This window comes from Meriones unguiculatus, chromosome 17 (assembly GCF_030254825.1).
Source record: "Meriones unguiculatus strain TT.TT164.6M chromosome 17, Bangor_MerUng_6.1, whole genome shotgun sequence".
NCBI lineage: Eukaryota > Metazoa > Chordata > Mammalia > Rodentia > Muridae > Meriones > Meriones unguiculatus.
Genome location: NC_083364.1, coordinates 28,270,705 through 28,286,209, shown reverse-complemented (window position 1 = coordinate 28,286,209; position 15,505 = coordinate 28,270,705). Strand labels below are relative to the sequence as shown.

General features: G+C 41.9%; 1 long non-coding RNA gene across 2 annotated transcripts in view; it reads left to right on the top strand.

Moving 5' to 3' along the window:
- LOC132648516 (uncharacterized) overlaps positions 1 to 15,505 on the top strand; it is a 221,050-nt gene that overhangs the window by 152,595 nt on the left and 52,950 nt on the right. The gene's annotated exons all lie outside the window — the stretch shown is intronic.

Here is a 15,505-nt window from a genome sequence, read left to right as displayed (position 1 = left end):
GCTCTTTCCAAGGGCCTGAGTTTGGTTCCAATATCAGGCACCCATGTCAGGTGCCTCACAGCCTCTTTCTTAACTACTGACTTAATTCTCACTTTAGTCCCATTCTTTGGCTATTAATCCTCATCACAGAGATGAGGAATCTATCAGAGACATTAACAGTCCAGAAGATGGCCATGTGCCCTTCCTGACTTTCCATACTACCTTCAGTTGACTTTTTAACAAAAAAGGGAAATGAAAGGGTGTTATTTGTCCTGGGGACATACATCCTTGCACACTTACTCTGGCTTTTAAAATTAAAGTTATTAAACAATCGGTCTTGACTCTACTCTTTGATACTATCCCCAAAGCTCTCAATGTTCTTAGAGACATAGAAACACATAATAGAAGAGCGAGGTCATCTCTACACTCAGGTTTGGTACCCCTGGGCTGCCTTTCCTAGAGAGGCTCGTGGCTTTCCTCGGGAGTGAAATCCCTCCTGTGACTCTCTGTCTAGGTTTCTTTTGTGGTGACCAACATTCACTCTGACTAGTGAGGAGAAACTTTACTAATGCTTTCCCCAGCCTAACGCAAAGCTTGTCTTTGGATCAAGGTGCCGGACGAAGGTCAGGACCTTGCTTAGCTGTTCCTCACTGTGATGCATGAGTCACAATGGGGCTGGATGGTTTCCAGGTCTGCGTTTCTCATTCCGGGGCAATAGGTTGACGGAATTGGTCGAAAGCTTGGATGTATGGAATTGGTGAAGAAGCGTTCTAAATGTGTCTGGCTTTTGTCATCTAAACTTTATGTTCTGGCTTACTCATAGTGAGACTAAGCCTTGTGTTTCTTGGATGACCCAGCAAGCTACGATGAGGCTCTGATAAAATGTATATTTGTAGAGTAGATAGTGCAAGAAATAGGGAAGAGGGTAGTTCGTGTGACAGGCAAGACTAGAGTGGATTATAGGGAGAGAGAAAGGACAATGGAGAGAAGAAGCTAAGGCTATGAACTATGATGCTTCATGATTGTGTAGTTGAGAGCCAGGATTGAGAAGGCAAAAGATCTAAACTCTGCACCCAGGAGATGGATGTTCTTTGTTCTTATATGAGCAGTTCAGCCTATCTTTGTCATTCTCCTAGTTGTGAAGTCCCTTTACAACATTGTCATAAAAATTACAAGAAGGTGAGATATTTGAATTGTGCTGATTACTTTTCTTGTCCTTCTCACTGAATACCTGACAGAAGGGCCCGAAGGGGGACAGATTCACAGTTTGGAAGTATAGTTTATCTTGGCAAGGTTGGCATGGTGTCAGGAGCCTGTGGCTTATTCTGTTGCCTGGGTCAGGAGCACAGGGAATTTAGGCCAGGGCTACTTCTGGCCTTTCACCCTCGAGCCCTTCAGTCCTATGATTGTCAGCTAGTCCAAAAGGTCCCGCCACCTCTCGAAGCAGAGCCTTCAGCTGGTGACTAACTGTTCAAATACATAAGCCTGTAGGGAGCATTTTACACCTAAATCATTGCAGGAACACTCTTAGTACAGTGTGTTGTACAGTAAAGTCATCATCATTTTCTGGAGAGTCCCGTGGAATGTGCTATTAGAATCAATTGTATTTGCTACCACTACTATTACTATTTTGAGACAAGGTCTTTGGTTTAGGCCAAACTCACTATGTAGCCAAAGCTGCCTCCACTCAATTATAATCACTGTGTCTACATCTAGGCAACAAGTCTTGTTCGTGTTTTGCAGATGAGGAAAATAATGTCTCAGACACTTTCGGAAGGGTTTCAGCTAGTAGATGACAGAGCCAGGCCACAATGTCACCTATAAAATGAAGAAGGAAGGGGTATGGCTGGACACGGACATGACCTGCTGTGTGTCTGTGATGCTGTAGCCAGAAGTAGCAATGGGGTGGAGAGAGAGAGGGTTTCACGTGTTTCTGCTACAAGACAAAACACCCCAGAAGAGAGTAAGCTGAGCTGCTAGCTTGAATGCTAAGGACCTACACTGGACATTTCTGGCTCATGTAGCCCAAGTGACCACTGTGTCAGGATGATAGAGTTGGCAATGGAGTACTAGAAGCTGGGGCTAGGGGCACTGGCCAGGCATTTCTTGAGCCCCTCCACATGGCCTTTCATTGAGTCCCTGAGTTTCCTCACTACATAGTGTCTCAGCACACGGGTGGAATGCTTACTTGGTGGCACTAAGCTACAGGAGCAAACGTCCTAGAGGACAAGAAAGAAATGACAACCAATTTCCTGTCATACCTTCAGAAACCACACAGGGTCACTTACATTTAGGGAATTCTGAGGGAATTATAACTATGCCCAAACTCACTCAAAGGAAAGCAAAAACCCCGCCTTTCAACTGGAAAAGCACAGCTTTCTAGAGGAACAGGTGGTAGGGGAGAAACTGTTCGTCACCATATTCTGAAAAACAGTCTTCCATAGGGAGGGAAGTCTGGAGCCATCAGAGGAGGATGGGGTGGAAGTGGCCCCGTTTTTTTGTTTTGTTTTTTCTTTGTTGTTGTTTTGTTTTTTCTTGTCAAAGAAGTTTAATTATCGCAGAGTCTCACATTGACAGAGATCTCTTGTGAGGAGAAGCTGAGTCAATCAGGAGTATGACAAAGTGGCAAGGGGTTGGGGGAGGCACACTAGGGAAGTGTCTAAACTCCTTCCTGAGCAGCTTTGTGTGTCTGGAAGCCTGCTGGGTATGAGTTGTGAAATGGCATTTTACGGATCTGGCTTCTGTTAAACAATTTAAAGCGTGGGTTCCCTACACAACTTAATTATCTTAGCGCATCCCTTTGCTCCCTGCCACACACCCCACTTCACTGAGAGCTGATAAATTCTTAAAATTAATCCAAGGCCCCTTTCCACCTACCTATTCTCTGGTAGGGCCATTTTAAACAACAGGAACAGGAAACAGGAAATTACCTTTTAGATTACTTTTTCCTTTTTTTTTTTTTTTTTGAGTATTTTCATGTTTCTCAGTGAAGTATTACCTTGTACCAAGTCCTTGTACACTTTCTTCTGATGCTAATAAATGTCAGCAAGCAGGGGCTACGTCAAAGGAGGGGAGCGAGAGCAGGTTGAGAGCGAACTGTGGTGTGAAAGCACAATCCAAGGCCCAGGTATCAGGACTGAAGAAATGTTAAGGTAATGGAGGCTATGTCTCAATTTTGCTGTGTACCTGATACCTGAACAGGCTTGTAATTGGCTTCAGATATGTGGTTGTTAGAGTCCTGAAGTTGCTGCATGACTGACTGACTGAATGAATGAGTGAATGAATGATAAGAAAAAAGAGAAAAGAAAAGAAAAAGAAAAAAGGTACCATTCACTGCGTGGTGGGCGCTCAGAGGAGAGTGCTGTTCTTATTGTTAGGGTGGATTAATAGTTCTGGCTTATTTTGCTTTATTTTATTTCTGAGCGAGCTCGAGCAGATCTCCCCTCACAAGCTCTTCTCTACTTGGGAGTATCTGACGGGCCGCCATGTCCAGCTTACTGGTTAACATCAAGGTTCACTATCCCATGAACAATGGCATCCAGTGTGCAAATCATTTAGTTGTCAAACCAGCCCTGTGATTGAGACAGTGTGCTTAGGTCCTCATTCACACTTTCAGCGTCAATATTCAGCGTGGTCAAGTGGCTCGCCCATGGGCTCTTAGCGGGAAGTGCCAACCTGGGCGTTTTGAACACAGCCGTTCACCAAAGCCATGCCATGGCCCTGCGTGCTCTTTCTAAATCACCAAATGACCCAGTATGAGCCTCCCGTGTCCCGTCCTTCACTTTGGACTTTAATTTCTGTGCTTGCAAACTCCGAAGACTGAATTAAATTATGTTTAAAGTCCCCCTCGGGTCCCAAGGTCTCTGATGAAAAGCACGTGTTCCAGCCTGGCCCCTGCTTGCTATCCAGCTCCTTGCACAGTTCGGATTCAGAGGGGCCTGGAGTTTGACCCCATTCCAAAAGCACAGGCCCGGCCTTGGCTGCCATGACTGCCTCCTTCTGCTAACAGGACAGAATGCTCCCATGAACTTAGGTGCAATCTGGCCAACTCCTGATGGCCTGAAGTTCTCCTCTGACCTTGGGCTTCTGGTCATCTGAACCTTATTAGCCAGCTTAGGAATTGTTACTCCATGTCTCTGGAGACTGCTTCCTCTCCCTACCCTCACTATATGACTCTAACTACAGAGAATGGGGACTGGAAAGCAGGTGATCTGTGTGATCTTGTCCTTGAAGCTGCCCTTCTGTGTAATGCTGGGCAAGTCACCTCCAAACAGGGCACTATCAAGAAGGGCGATCTTGGCCCAAGGGTATATGAAGCAACCTGGTCTTTTGAGGAGAAAATGAAAGATTCAGGTTACATGTAACTAAGATAAGAGCACCACCAGATTTCTAGTAATGCTTGGGAAATTGTCAGGGACGGTCCACTTCAAATGCTGTTTCAAAGGCTGTCCTATGGGAAGTCAGTGTCCCGGCAATGCACCAATTACCTAGCACTGATTCTCCTCAGTCATATTCTCTGCACCAGGACTTGGCTTGTCACCTCACTTTAACCTGCAGAATTCAGGCATGTCCATCGGTTCTGCTCTGAAAGAAAAGGTCTGTCATTTGAGAAACTTTGTTTGGTTTTCACTGTTAAAAGAAACACGATGCATGTTTATAATTTTTACAAAGCACAGGAAGGTTAAGTACTTCTTGATTCATGGTCATTTTATTTATCAGTTTAAGAAGTAAGATCATATGCACTCATATATATATTTGAACTTGGGATTTGAGTGTATCTGGGATTCTGTCTTTGAAAAACAGAAATCGTAAGACAACCCGCCTCTTTCTGCTTCTCTCATTCTTCCCTGCCAGGAGCCAGCCCCAGCAGGTGACAGGTTCCCCAGAAGAGATAAGAAGGGAGGAGTGAGTCAGGCACAAAGGGCAGTGGTTGGTGGTCAGGGGAATCTTGCAGCTCCAACTGACTAGCTATCAGGTTGCTTCTTTATTTATACAAATTTCACAGGACAAAGAGAGACTCATGAATTTCCAAGAAGTACAGCTTATGTCACTTTGTCTCTGGGCATGTTTGATTTTTCATTACGTGTCCAGGGTTACAAGTTCAGTCACAATTAGAAAATACAAATAGAACAGATTTCACTATTATCATCAGGCCCATACCTCCAATTCAAAGAATCTAAAGAATGTCTCCACCAAAGCAAACAAATTTATTATATGACAGCCTTCTTTTAGACTGGCAGTATTTGCAGTTTTAAAGTACTCCAGATAAATAAAAAATATCCAAACTGGTCTTTTGTGAATAACAAATACTAATACCTAGCTCCTTCTACTTATCCTTCCATCATCCATGCTGTTAAGTAAGAAGGGTTATTCTAGTCAACCTATGTTATTTATTGAATTTCATTCCTCTAAGGACATACCCTGTATGAACACCTATCTTTACATTAGACTTTCAGAGAGCACTAAGCATATTGTAAAAGAGGTCTTTTCATCTGTTACCAATTCTTCTGGCCATTTGGAGTTTGTCAACTATCTCTAAGCTTACCCTGTTCCAATCATTCTGTTTGAGTTTGCCTAGGGGTGGGTACCCCAAGAAGATTCCTGGGGTCATGCCTCATAAAGAAATTTCTATCATCTTTGTGCTTATCACACTCGCCAGGGAGAAGGAGGACTTCCAAACAAGGCCAGATAAAGTTACTTACCCCAAAGCAGAGAGGTTAATAAGTCTTCTTTTGTAAGAAGACTCAAATTTAAATTCCTCAAGAAAAGACATAAAATGAATCACAATGTAGAAACTCCCCAAGAATGCAACACGCAGAGACCCAGAATCAAAAAGTGAGAGAAATAATGGCAGCAGTTGCAGCATTTGGATCAGCTTTGCTGGAACTGTGTCTAACAGCTGTACTGGCTTCATGACTTTTGCCGGTCCCAGTGGCTATGGCCATTTCCTCTCTTTCCTTTTAATTTAAATGTTAATCTCCATCAGCAACTTGATACTGGAAAACTTTTTTTTTTAATTTTATAAACTACATAATATAGAACATTTTAGGGTGACTATTAAATGAAGTAAAGACCTTTCATATAAGAATATTATTGAGATAAGATATTTGTTCTAAATCTGAAAATTTCCAAGTCTTGATATTGTAACGTCTTTAAAAAATTTTCTTGTAGTTTTGTGCTCAGTGCATTTTCTCTGGAGGAATTTGAATGTTAGAAATATTATGTATCCATTAAGAGGGGGCAAATAACCGTGTTATGGTATTTCAGAAAATATGACTCAGTGCTTTGAGATAACAGCATATGTTTGCGAGGTAGTAGAGTTTCATCATGGAGGCTGTTGCATGCTTGGTCTGTCGGTGATGTTAATTCTAACGTTTAGTCAACCTTAAAAGTGAGAGTGCACATAATTGTTTGTGACTTTTCCTTTTTGAAAATGTATTTGCAGGGGGGAGGGCAATCTGGAGAGATGGCTCAGGGGTTAAGAGCACTGGCTGCTCTTCCAGAGGTCCTGAGTTCAATTCCCAGCAACCACATGATGGCTCACAACCATCTATAATGAGATCTGGTGCCCTCTAATCAATCAATCAATCAATAAATAAATCTTAAAAAAAAAGAAAAAATATTTTTCACACAACTTATCTTGACTACAGCTTCTTTACTTCTACTCCCTCAGTTCCTACCCACCTCCCCTCTCATCCTTCACCTCCTTTCTCTATCTAGCTATATAAGTGATAATAATAAAATAAAATATAATAAGATAAAACAGAAACAAATCAGGACAGAACAAAACACTCAAACAGAAGTAAAAGAGACCAAGAAAATATATAAGACTCTCTCATTTTATGCTCAGGAATTTCATAAACACAAAACTGAAAGCCATAATATATATGCAAATAAACTGTAGGATTAAAAAAAACATAAAATTTTTAAAAAAGATAAGAGAAAAGGCCCTCACATGACATTATGAGACAAGGAACTCCAATGATGCTGCAGATTTCAATTTATGTTGGACATCTCCTGCTGGGCATGCAGCCTACCCTTAAAAGTAGTTTGTTTTCCCTGTGAGACATCCTTGGAGAAAACTAGATTTTTATTTGCAAGTGGTTATCAGCGGGAAACAGCTTCTTAGGATACGGATGGGGGTGTGTCTACTTTTTCTTTCAGCCCCAAGACCCATCTGATACAGACTTGTGCAGGCCCTGTGCATGCTGCCTCAGGCTTTGTGAATTTATATGTGCATTGATCTTGTTGATTTAGAAAGAACCTTGTTTTCTTGGTATTCTTCATCCCCTCTGTCTCTCACACTCGCTCTGCCTCTTCTTTGGTAGGTCTCTCTGAACATGGAAGAAAGGGATTTGATGGAGACATCCAGTTTAATGCTAAGTATTCCAAGGTCTCTCACTCTCTGCATAATGTCTGGCCTTGGGTCTCTGTGTAAATATTCATTCCCATCTACTGAAATAGGAAGGTTCTCTGATGATGGCTGAGCAAGACCATATCTGTTTTAGTTTCATTTTAACAGGGAAAGGAAAGAGAGCTCTCCGACCCATGTACCACTTTCAGATTGCGTTCAGATTCCAATGCTGCCAATAATCCCAGAGGTAAAGAAGAGGTCAAGAGCAACAGCCTGAGGACAGTAATTGCAAAAGTCAGCCCAAGGTTCCAGGACAATGTGGAAGAGATGACTCTAGCCACATAGACAATGGATAAAAAGTGGGGCCTTGGATCTAATCATAGCCAGGCTACCAACTCACTTCAAAAGAGTTATGTCTGTTTCCTCACTGTCAGACTAGGAAATTGAATGCAACGTAGACTAGCACCTTTGGTATCATCTGTCACCTGTTTATTTGATGCAGGTGGAAACTGAGTGCCAGAGATGGGCACTTGTCCATGGTCATTTCCACTAACCCTTCATACATGACATCATCATGTAGCTGTCCGCCTCATTCAAGTTCTGCTTACTTTTCTAAATGGCTCCCAAGGGTCTCCCAAGTGCAAGAGCTTTTCACTCCAAAGATGGCCTCCTTCCCAGCTACAGCTACAGACTAGTTCTTTTAATGATCACGAGAGGACCCGTTTCTTACTGTTGATGGCATACTGTGTACAGCATCTTCCTTCTCTATCGTTTGTCAACCTCATGTAAACCTGGACAAATGATGGGCACTGCCAGGATCATGGTGGGCACATTATAGATTGTTTGTGGCCATTCAGAGTCCAGTCAGGCAGTGTCTTTAGACAGGCTATTGGGCAAGGACAAGATCGGCTTGGCAAGTTGACACCATAACCTTGAAGAAACCCATCCTCTACTGAGCTTCGGTTTCCTCATATTTAAAACAAGTTCGTTGAACTAGCTGATCCCTAAGGCACTGTTCAGCTGTGGTGCTCTCTTGCAGAGTATTTCCTAATCTTTCAATTCCTGGGGGAGTTTTTCTTAGAACCTAGGGGGATGTTCTTTCCTGCAAGAAACCGAGGAACGCTTGCTTGTAAGCTTTGGGATTACAAAAACAAATTTGAGAATGTTCTGTGGACCTGTGCTTTTTGCCCATGTTTTCTCAAGTTCTACATCAAATGTTCACAGCTTAACTGGATCTTCATTTTTATGTGTGGAGTTGTGGTTGGGGAACCTGGGTTGATTCCTACCTCATCAACTAGCTGCTGTGCTTTGGCAGAATATGACTGTTTGCCTGTGTTGGGGGATGCCAATGTTGGAGCCTCAGCTTAATAGAACTAGATCCTATTTGCAAAGTATTTTATCTACCAGGGAGCTCAGACACATACATAAGCAACATATATATACATATATATATGTATATATATGTATATATATATATATATATATATATATATATATATATATATCCTGCTTGGGGTATTGTGAAACTATTCATAAAGAGGAGGAAATAGCATGAAGAAGAGTAGAGAAAAGGACATCATGCCCACAGTGAATAGGTGTGAATGGGTGTTTGCCTGGCTGGGCGCAGTATTGTGAAGATGTTATTTTGCAGAAGACTGACATAAATGTCATGTTTTCCTGGCTAGTGTATAAGTTTTGTCTATGGAAATATCTGTTCAACTCATCTTTGGTTCCTTACTAGGACTGACACAAAAGTCATCTCCCAAAACTGGTTAATGAATAAATGAGTTATATCATGAGGCACTTCCTCCCAAACTAGGAGTACTCTGTGTAATTACAAACTCCTGGGAGGCAGGTTGAAGAGGACACTCGTTGACTGTCACAGATGCGGAATGCCGTCCCATAGCCCTGAAACTGTAGATAGCTTATCTCTCACCTGGGAAAAGATGTGTTGTGGTCATCAGCAAAAATGTTTCGTGTACGTGACATGAACATGATGCTGAATTCAGTAAGTGATACAGAAAAAAAAGCACACCAACAGCTCTTTGAAATGGCCTATGAGACCGCTCCCACAGACAACAGAACAAAGAGATCCCAGGAACTGTTCCTGGATGTCCCCTAAAAACTGTGCCGGCAATTGTCTTACTTATGTTTCTCATTGTTACAATAAAACACACACACAAAAAAAGCCACTTATAGGAAGGAAAGGTTTATTCGGGCTCACAGTTTGAGGGTACAGTCCACCATGGTGGGGAAGTTGTGGAGGGAGGAGGAAGTTCCAGGGTAACGTGTGAGACAAAGGTTTCATTTTATCCACAGTCAGGAAGTAGAAAAACGAATGCCGGAGCTCAGTTGTCTTTGTCCTTTTATTCAGCCCAGGATCTGAGTATGAGATGGTCCCGCCCCCCAGTTAAGGGTCACCTAACTTGCTCAACGAACCCGATTTATGTAATTCCTCAGAGGCATGGCTAGAGGCTTGTCTCCTAGGTGATCTTACATGCTGTCCAGGTGAAAATCAACATCAGCCATCACAACAAAGATATGTCCAGATTTTCACAGTATGGATTAAAAAGAATCTAGGCTTTTTTTTTTTTTTAAATCTGGATTCTGGTCACAGATAACATGCCGATACTTATGCTAAATGTTCATGGAACTACACAGAGGCACACAAATGATTAAAAGTAAAAGGAAGAAATCTAAATAACATAGATGGTAACACCTAGGCATGGTGGGACACACCTTGTAATTCCAGCACTCAGGAAGCCGAAACAGAAAGATTGCTGCAAATTTGAGGTTACTGTAGGCTACACTGTGAATCTGATGTTAGTCTGGGCCAAATACCAAGGCCAGGGTTGTGCCATAACAGTACACAGCCACAGATGTTAGCACTAGGGAGATAGGTAAAGGATACGTGATATCCTGCTTTGTCTCCACTTGCAACTGCATTAAGGCTACAACTACCAAGATACATTATTCTTTAAAGGAGGGAGATCAGATGTGTTCATTATTGAATTTTTAAAGGAAATAACGGCACCAATCCTCTTTCAGAAGATAATGTGACAGGAAATAGTTCCCAAATGTATATTCAGTGAGGCCGCCATTACCCTAATGCCAAAACCAGACAGTCAACACAAATAAAGACAAACTCTGCAGGACAGTATCTCTAATAAACACAGAGGCAAAAACTCCTGGGCAAAATAAAGACTGAATCCAACAATGCTTTAAGAGAAATTACACACATGGCGCTGAAGAGGTGGCTCAGTGATTAAGAGTATTTGTGTGCAATCCTGAGGACCTGAGATGAATCCCCAGCACCCGTGAGGTAACCCAGACATGGCTGCATAAGACTGTCATTAGCGTGAGGAGATGAAGACAGGCAGAGCCAGGGAGCTCACTGGCCCGTCGGCCTAGCCAGGAAAGGTGAAAGTAGGGTTCAGGAACAGACTCTATGTCAAGGGAGTAAGGTGAAGAGCAACAGAGAGCAACATTCCAGCCTCCACAAATGTACATACAAGCGTGCATACTTGCACACACATACCACACACGTGCACGCACATACTCACATGCTCCAACTCTTGACACATCCTATTTGCTCACTTCAGCTTTCGTTTTCTGTGCCTTGGCCTTTGGTCTAGAGCCCAGTGGACTTGCATAGTGTCTGTTTGCTCTGCTCAGTGTCTTCTCACTCCTTAGCAAATTGCACCGGCCTAGACACCCCCCCTCGGCCTGCCCCCCGCCAATTGCCCCTCCCCAGGAGGAGAAGCCTCTCTTTACTCTTGTAAGAGGGCCCAGAACCTGGATTCCTCAACATTCATTCAGATGTGATAATCCATGCTGGTGGCTTTGTAACTCTCTGTGTTAGTCTTCACAAAGGAGCCACCCGCCACGTCCCTTTAAAACAATAAAAGAGAAAGAAAATAAGAAAATGTTTTATTTTTCTCTTATTGAAAAGGATAATAAACTCATTACATGCTAAAATGGCATATTTAAAAAAAAAATTCAAAACACAAAACCCAGCTATTTCCCTCACCAAAACTGATGCACTGAGAAGACAATTACTGTTTAACTTTTTTTTTTTTCAAAATCCCTCTAGTGTCTTGCCTAACTGGGGACAACTGACCTGCCCTAGCTGCCGCCACATGCCCTCTGTTGCAATATCACATGTCGTGTCGCCTCTGGAAAACTCCATTCACATTCATGATTAAATGACTGTGAGAGAAACAACTGGTGTACTGTGCTCGCTAGGGTCGTTATGAAATCTCTGTTGTGAAATTCCCTCTCCCCAGTAGGGTTCCAGAGAGCCACAGGGGTTCCAGGACAACACTCTGAGAACCACTGCTTACAGCTGTCCCTGCTTTCTGTGTTACTTATTCTTTGCTGCTGTTGTGAACATCATCATCATCATCATCATCATCATCACTGTTGCGGCAGTTTGGTGAGACCAGCACTAATGGGCTTCCTTATATCGCCTGTCCCTACACACGCACAAGCTGCCCCAGTCTTGATGCCCCACCCCCCAAGGGAACATTATAGTCAGTGACCCTTCAGCGAATGACGAAGTATTATCGCTCAGGGCTTACACTTTGTGTTAGGGTTCACTGTAAAAGTTGTGTGTGCTCTGGGTTTTGACAACGAGATGATGCTAAGTACCCATGTCATTATGCATGATGGTGAGTGGGTGCTGGATTTTGTCAAATACCTCTTCTGTATTATTGACGAGTGCATGTGGCATTTGCTCTTTAACCTGTCACTGCATTGTTACATGAATTGGTTTGTGAATGTTGAACCACCTGTTTTTGCACACTTAGGATAGGTCCAGCTTGATTGTGGTTCATCATTCTTTATTTTTAACTGATTGATCGACTGACTGGCAGCCAGTGTTTTGTTTTTTGTTTGTTTGTTTGTTGTTTGTTTTGTTTTGTTTTAAGAATGCCACATAAACGAAATGAATCCTAAAATTCACTTTTCAGAATTGTCTCCTTTACTCACAACACACTGGAAACCCCTATAAATAGATTTTTTTTTTTTTTTTATTGCTGAAGATAAATTCATTGTATGAGTTTTCTAGTGCTTTTGTTATCTACCCATCTATGGACTTGTAAATTGTTTCCAGGGTTAGGTGATCATAAATAACTTGTTTTTTTGTTTGAGAAAGGGTTTCTCTGTGGTACCCTGACAGTCCTGAACTCAGAGATTTGCCTGCCTCTGACTCACAGGTGCTGGGATTAAAGGCGTGTTACACTACCACCACCCAGCTTATGAATATGATTTTATACACATTTCTTTTTCAGAATTTATGGATGGGTTGAAAAATGGTTTTACTAGAAAAGGTGGTTGAAACGGTCCGGGAAGCCAGATGAACAGTCTCAGCTTAAGCAGTGTGCTTGCCTTGGTTATATTTGGCATGGAGGTGATTTAATGCCTGCTGCTTCAGGGTTCCTAAAGTCAATTCTTTTAGAGTCAATTTTACTAATAAGGGACATTAAGTTAACAACTTAGATCAGCTTGCCAGCTTAAGCATCAGAGATTTTCTTCCAGAGGCAGAAAATCAGCAGGAAAAAAAAATAGACCAACAAGAGCCTCTGGCAGTTGACGAACACTCTTCGGTTTTATTCTTCTCCACTCATCATCCTGATGGTCAGTCAAGAAGATTATAGTTGATGCAGCAAAACATCCAGGCCCAAAAAGTGATCACCAAGGACTGATGAAGTTTAATTTTTTTTTTAAATCACCAAAGAGTTCAAGTGTTAACGGCTCTGTATGATCTGTGAAGTGCATTTTAAATAAAACGTCATTCAAGTAACATGCCAACATACAAAGGAGCATGTCCTTCATTGGTGGAAGTCCTGGGAAAATTAGATTGTCTAGGAACTTCTGAAAGTTGAATTCCATAGGGTACTGCATGCATTATCCAAACAGAATGAAATTTGCCCTGACGCCATCTACCGTGAGTGGATTTTCTGGGAACGTGACAAATGGTAAATGTGATAGAGTTGCAATAGTAGAGAAACCTGTTATTCCCAGAGCATGCTGAACACTCTGTCATTGTGTTGACCGCACATGCCGGGATCCTATCCGGAGTGGTCACTCTGTGGGCAGAGTCTAGCAAACGGTTTCTAAAGTTTTTATATTCTTGGGGCAGGGGAGAAACTGATATTTTAAAATTTATTATGTTTAATTAAAATGTAATTACACTATCCTCCTACCTTCTATCCTCAAAACTGGAGGTTTTGAGGTGTGTTCGAGCCAATAGAGTATACACTCCTTGGGATAAGACAAACTAGAACTATAGTTCATCCAGTCCTCCAACAAATCCTTCCCAAGGTTACTCTTTGTCCACCCCCTTAAGACCTAAGTATTGCCAATATTCTACAATGTACGAATTACTTTCTGAGATTCTATTAAAAAGTCGTCTTCTCTCTGAAGCCCTTCTTGATCACGGGCTTTTAAAAAGCCCTTCCCGTACCCCTGTATGTCATCTCCACCTCTGCTGGAGCATTTGTCAAAACACACTGTTACTTACTTACTTTTGTTGCTTCCTTTACTGCTCTGCGCTTGCCTTATGATCAATAATTCTGCTGTCTTCATTCCTGTAACTTCATTTCTTTAAACAGTGTCTAGCTTGTACCAAGTACCCAATAAACACTTTTTAGCCGACAGTGACTCACTAGCTCCTGAAGCAGACTGTTCCATTTGTCATTTATAAACTGTTCTAACAGAGTCTTCTTCTCCTCCTCCTCTTCCCCTTCTTCTCTTCTACCTTATTCTTCTCCTTCTCCATCCTCCTTCTTCCTTACTCTTCTTTGTTTTTGTTTTGTTTTGTTTTGTTTTATTTTTATATTTTTGAGACAGACTAGTCTTGAACTCACGATGGAGATAAGTATATATAAATTCCTGAACCTAAAGATTTCCATCTCTTAAGCATTGGGATGTCAGCTATATTCCACCACACTGATCTGAAAACTCTTCTTTGCAGTGAATCAAACCAGGCCTTGATGACTTCACCAACCTCTCTTTGTGTTAATAACAGAGACCTTCTTAGGTCCCCACATCCATAGTCAACCTGCACATCCGAAGAAAGCAGTCATGGCATATTTGAATCTTCTCATTTCCCAGTGAAATTCCGCCTGTTTCTTTGCTTTGTCTGAATTAACATTTATTTTATCTATGCAATTAAGGCAAGAGAAACCATGCTAAAAATGCCATCAGGAATATGGTAATTGGCATATCAAGCTAGAATTGGGAGGTCTGTCATGAATCATTCATGGTGACTTCATTTCAACTAAATCATTTCACTAAATGAGTTTTATTGATGATTTTTTTTAAACGTTCCTTTATCCAAGGGGGGTACAACCTGTGATTTTGAGGCGCTTGGTAGGTGAGATATTTAGTTTCAGAGATCAAGAAAGCTTAGCTTTTGAAGCTTGAATTTACTTGCTGGCTTAACAGTGGCCTAATGAAAAAGAAGTGTGAGACACGGGGAGAGAAGCAAGTACATACCAGAGGAAATCTCAACCCTGACTTCATACTTTCATACTGACAACGCACCAAGCAACGCAGAGGGCTTAGGAAACAGCCAGTAACTACAACAAACAAGACAAGCCTACTTGACTTCATGTATCAGGTTCCCTAGCCCAAAGCAGTGCCACCATCAACAAAAATCTTCTAGGTGTGCATCTCAAGATATTCCCAGACTAAGACATTTCACTTCAAAACTGTTTGATCATTTTTCAAAAGACACTATCTACTCCATGCTCAGTTCCTCGGCAAAAAGCTAAGGGGGCAGAGCTTCCTCTGAAAACTGAATGTCTGAAGATTTTTCCCTCTACAGGCCAGAATTACCATCTAAACATTTGATTATTCACAGGATATAATGGAGAGACAAGCAAGAGGACAAGATGACAGGGCACCCCATAGACACTACTTACCACATGAGACCGTCATGAAAGATGCCCCGGGACAAAACGCCCATTTTAGTAGCCTTGTGTAGACATGATACCCATAAAGAGAAACAAAAAGAACAGTTTTTTGCGATGAAACATTCACCAACAAATAAGCTGAGGAGGCTCTTTAAACTTTATTACGGGTGTTTGTTTATGTTTTGTTATTTGGCTGCAACCTTACTACGAATCTCTGGAGGAGCAGCTGGTACTCTAAACAGCTGAGCCATTG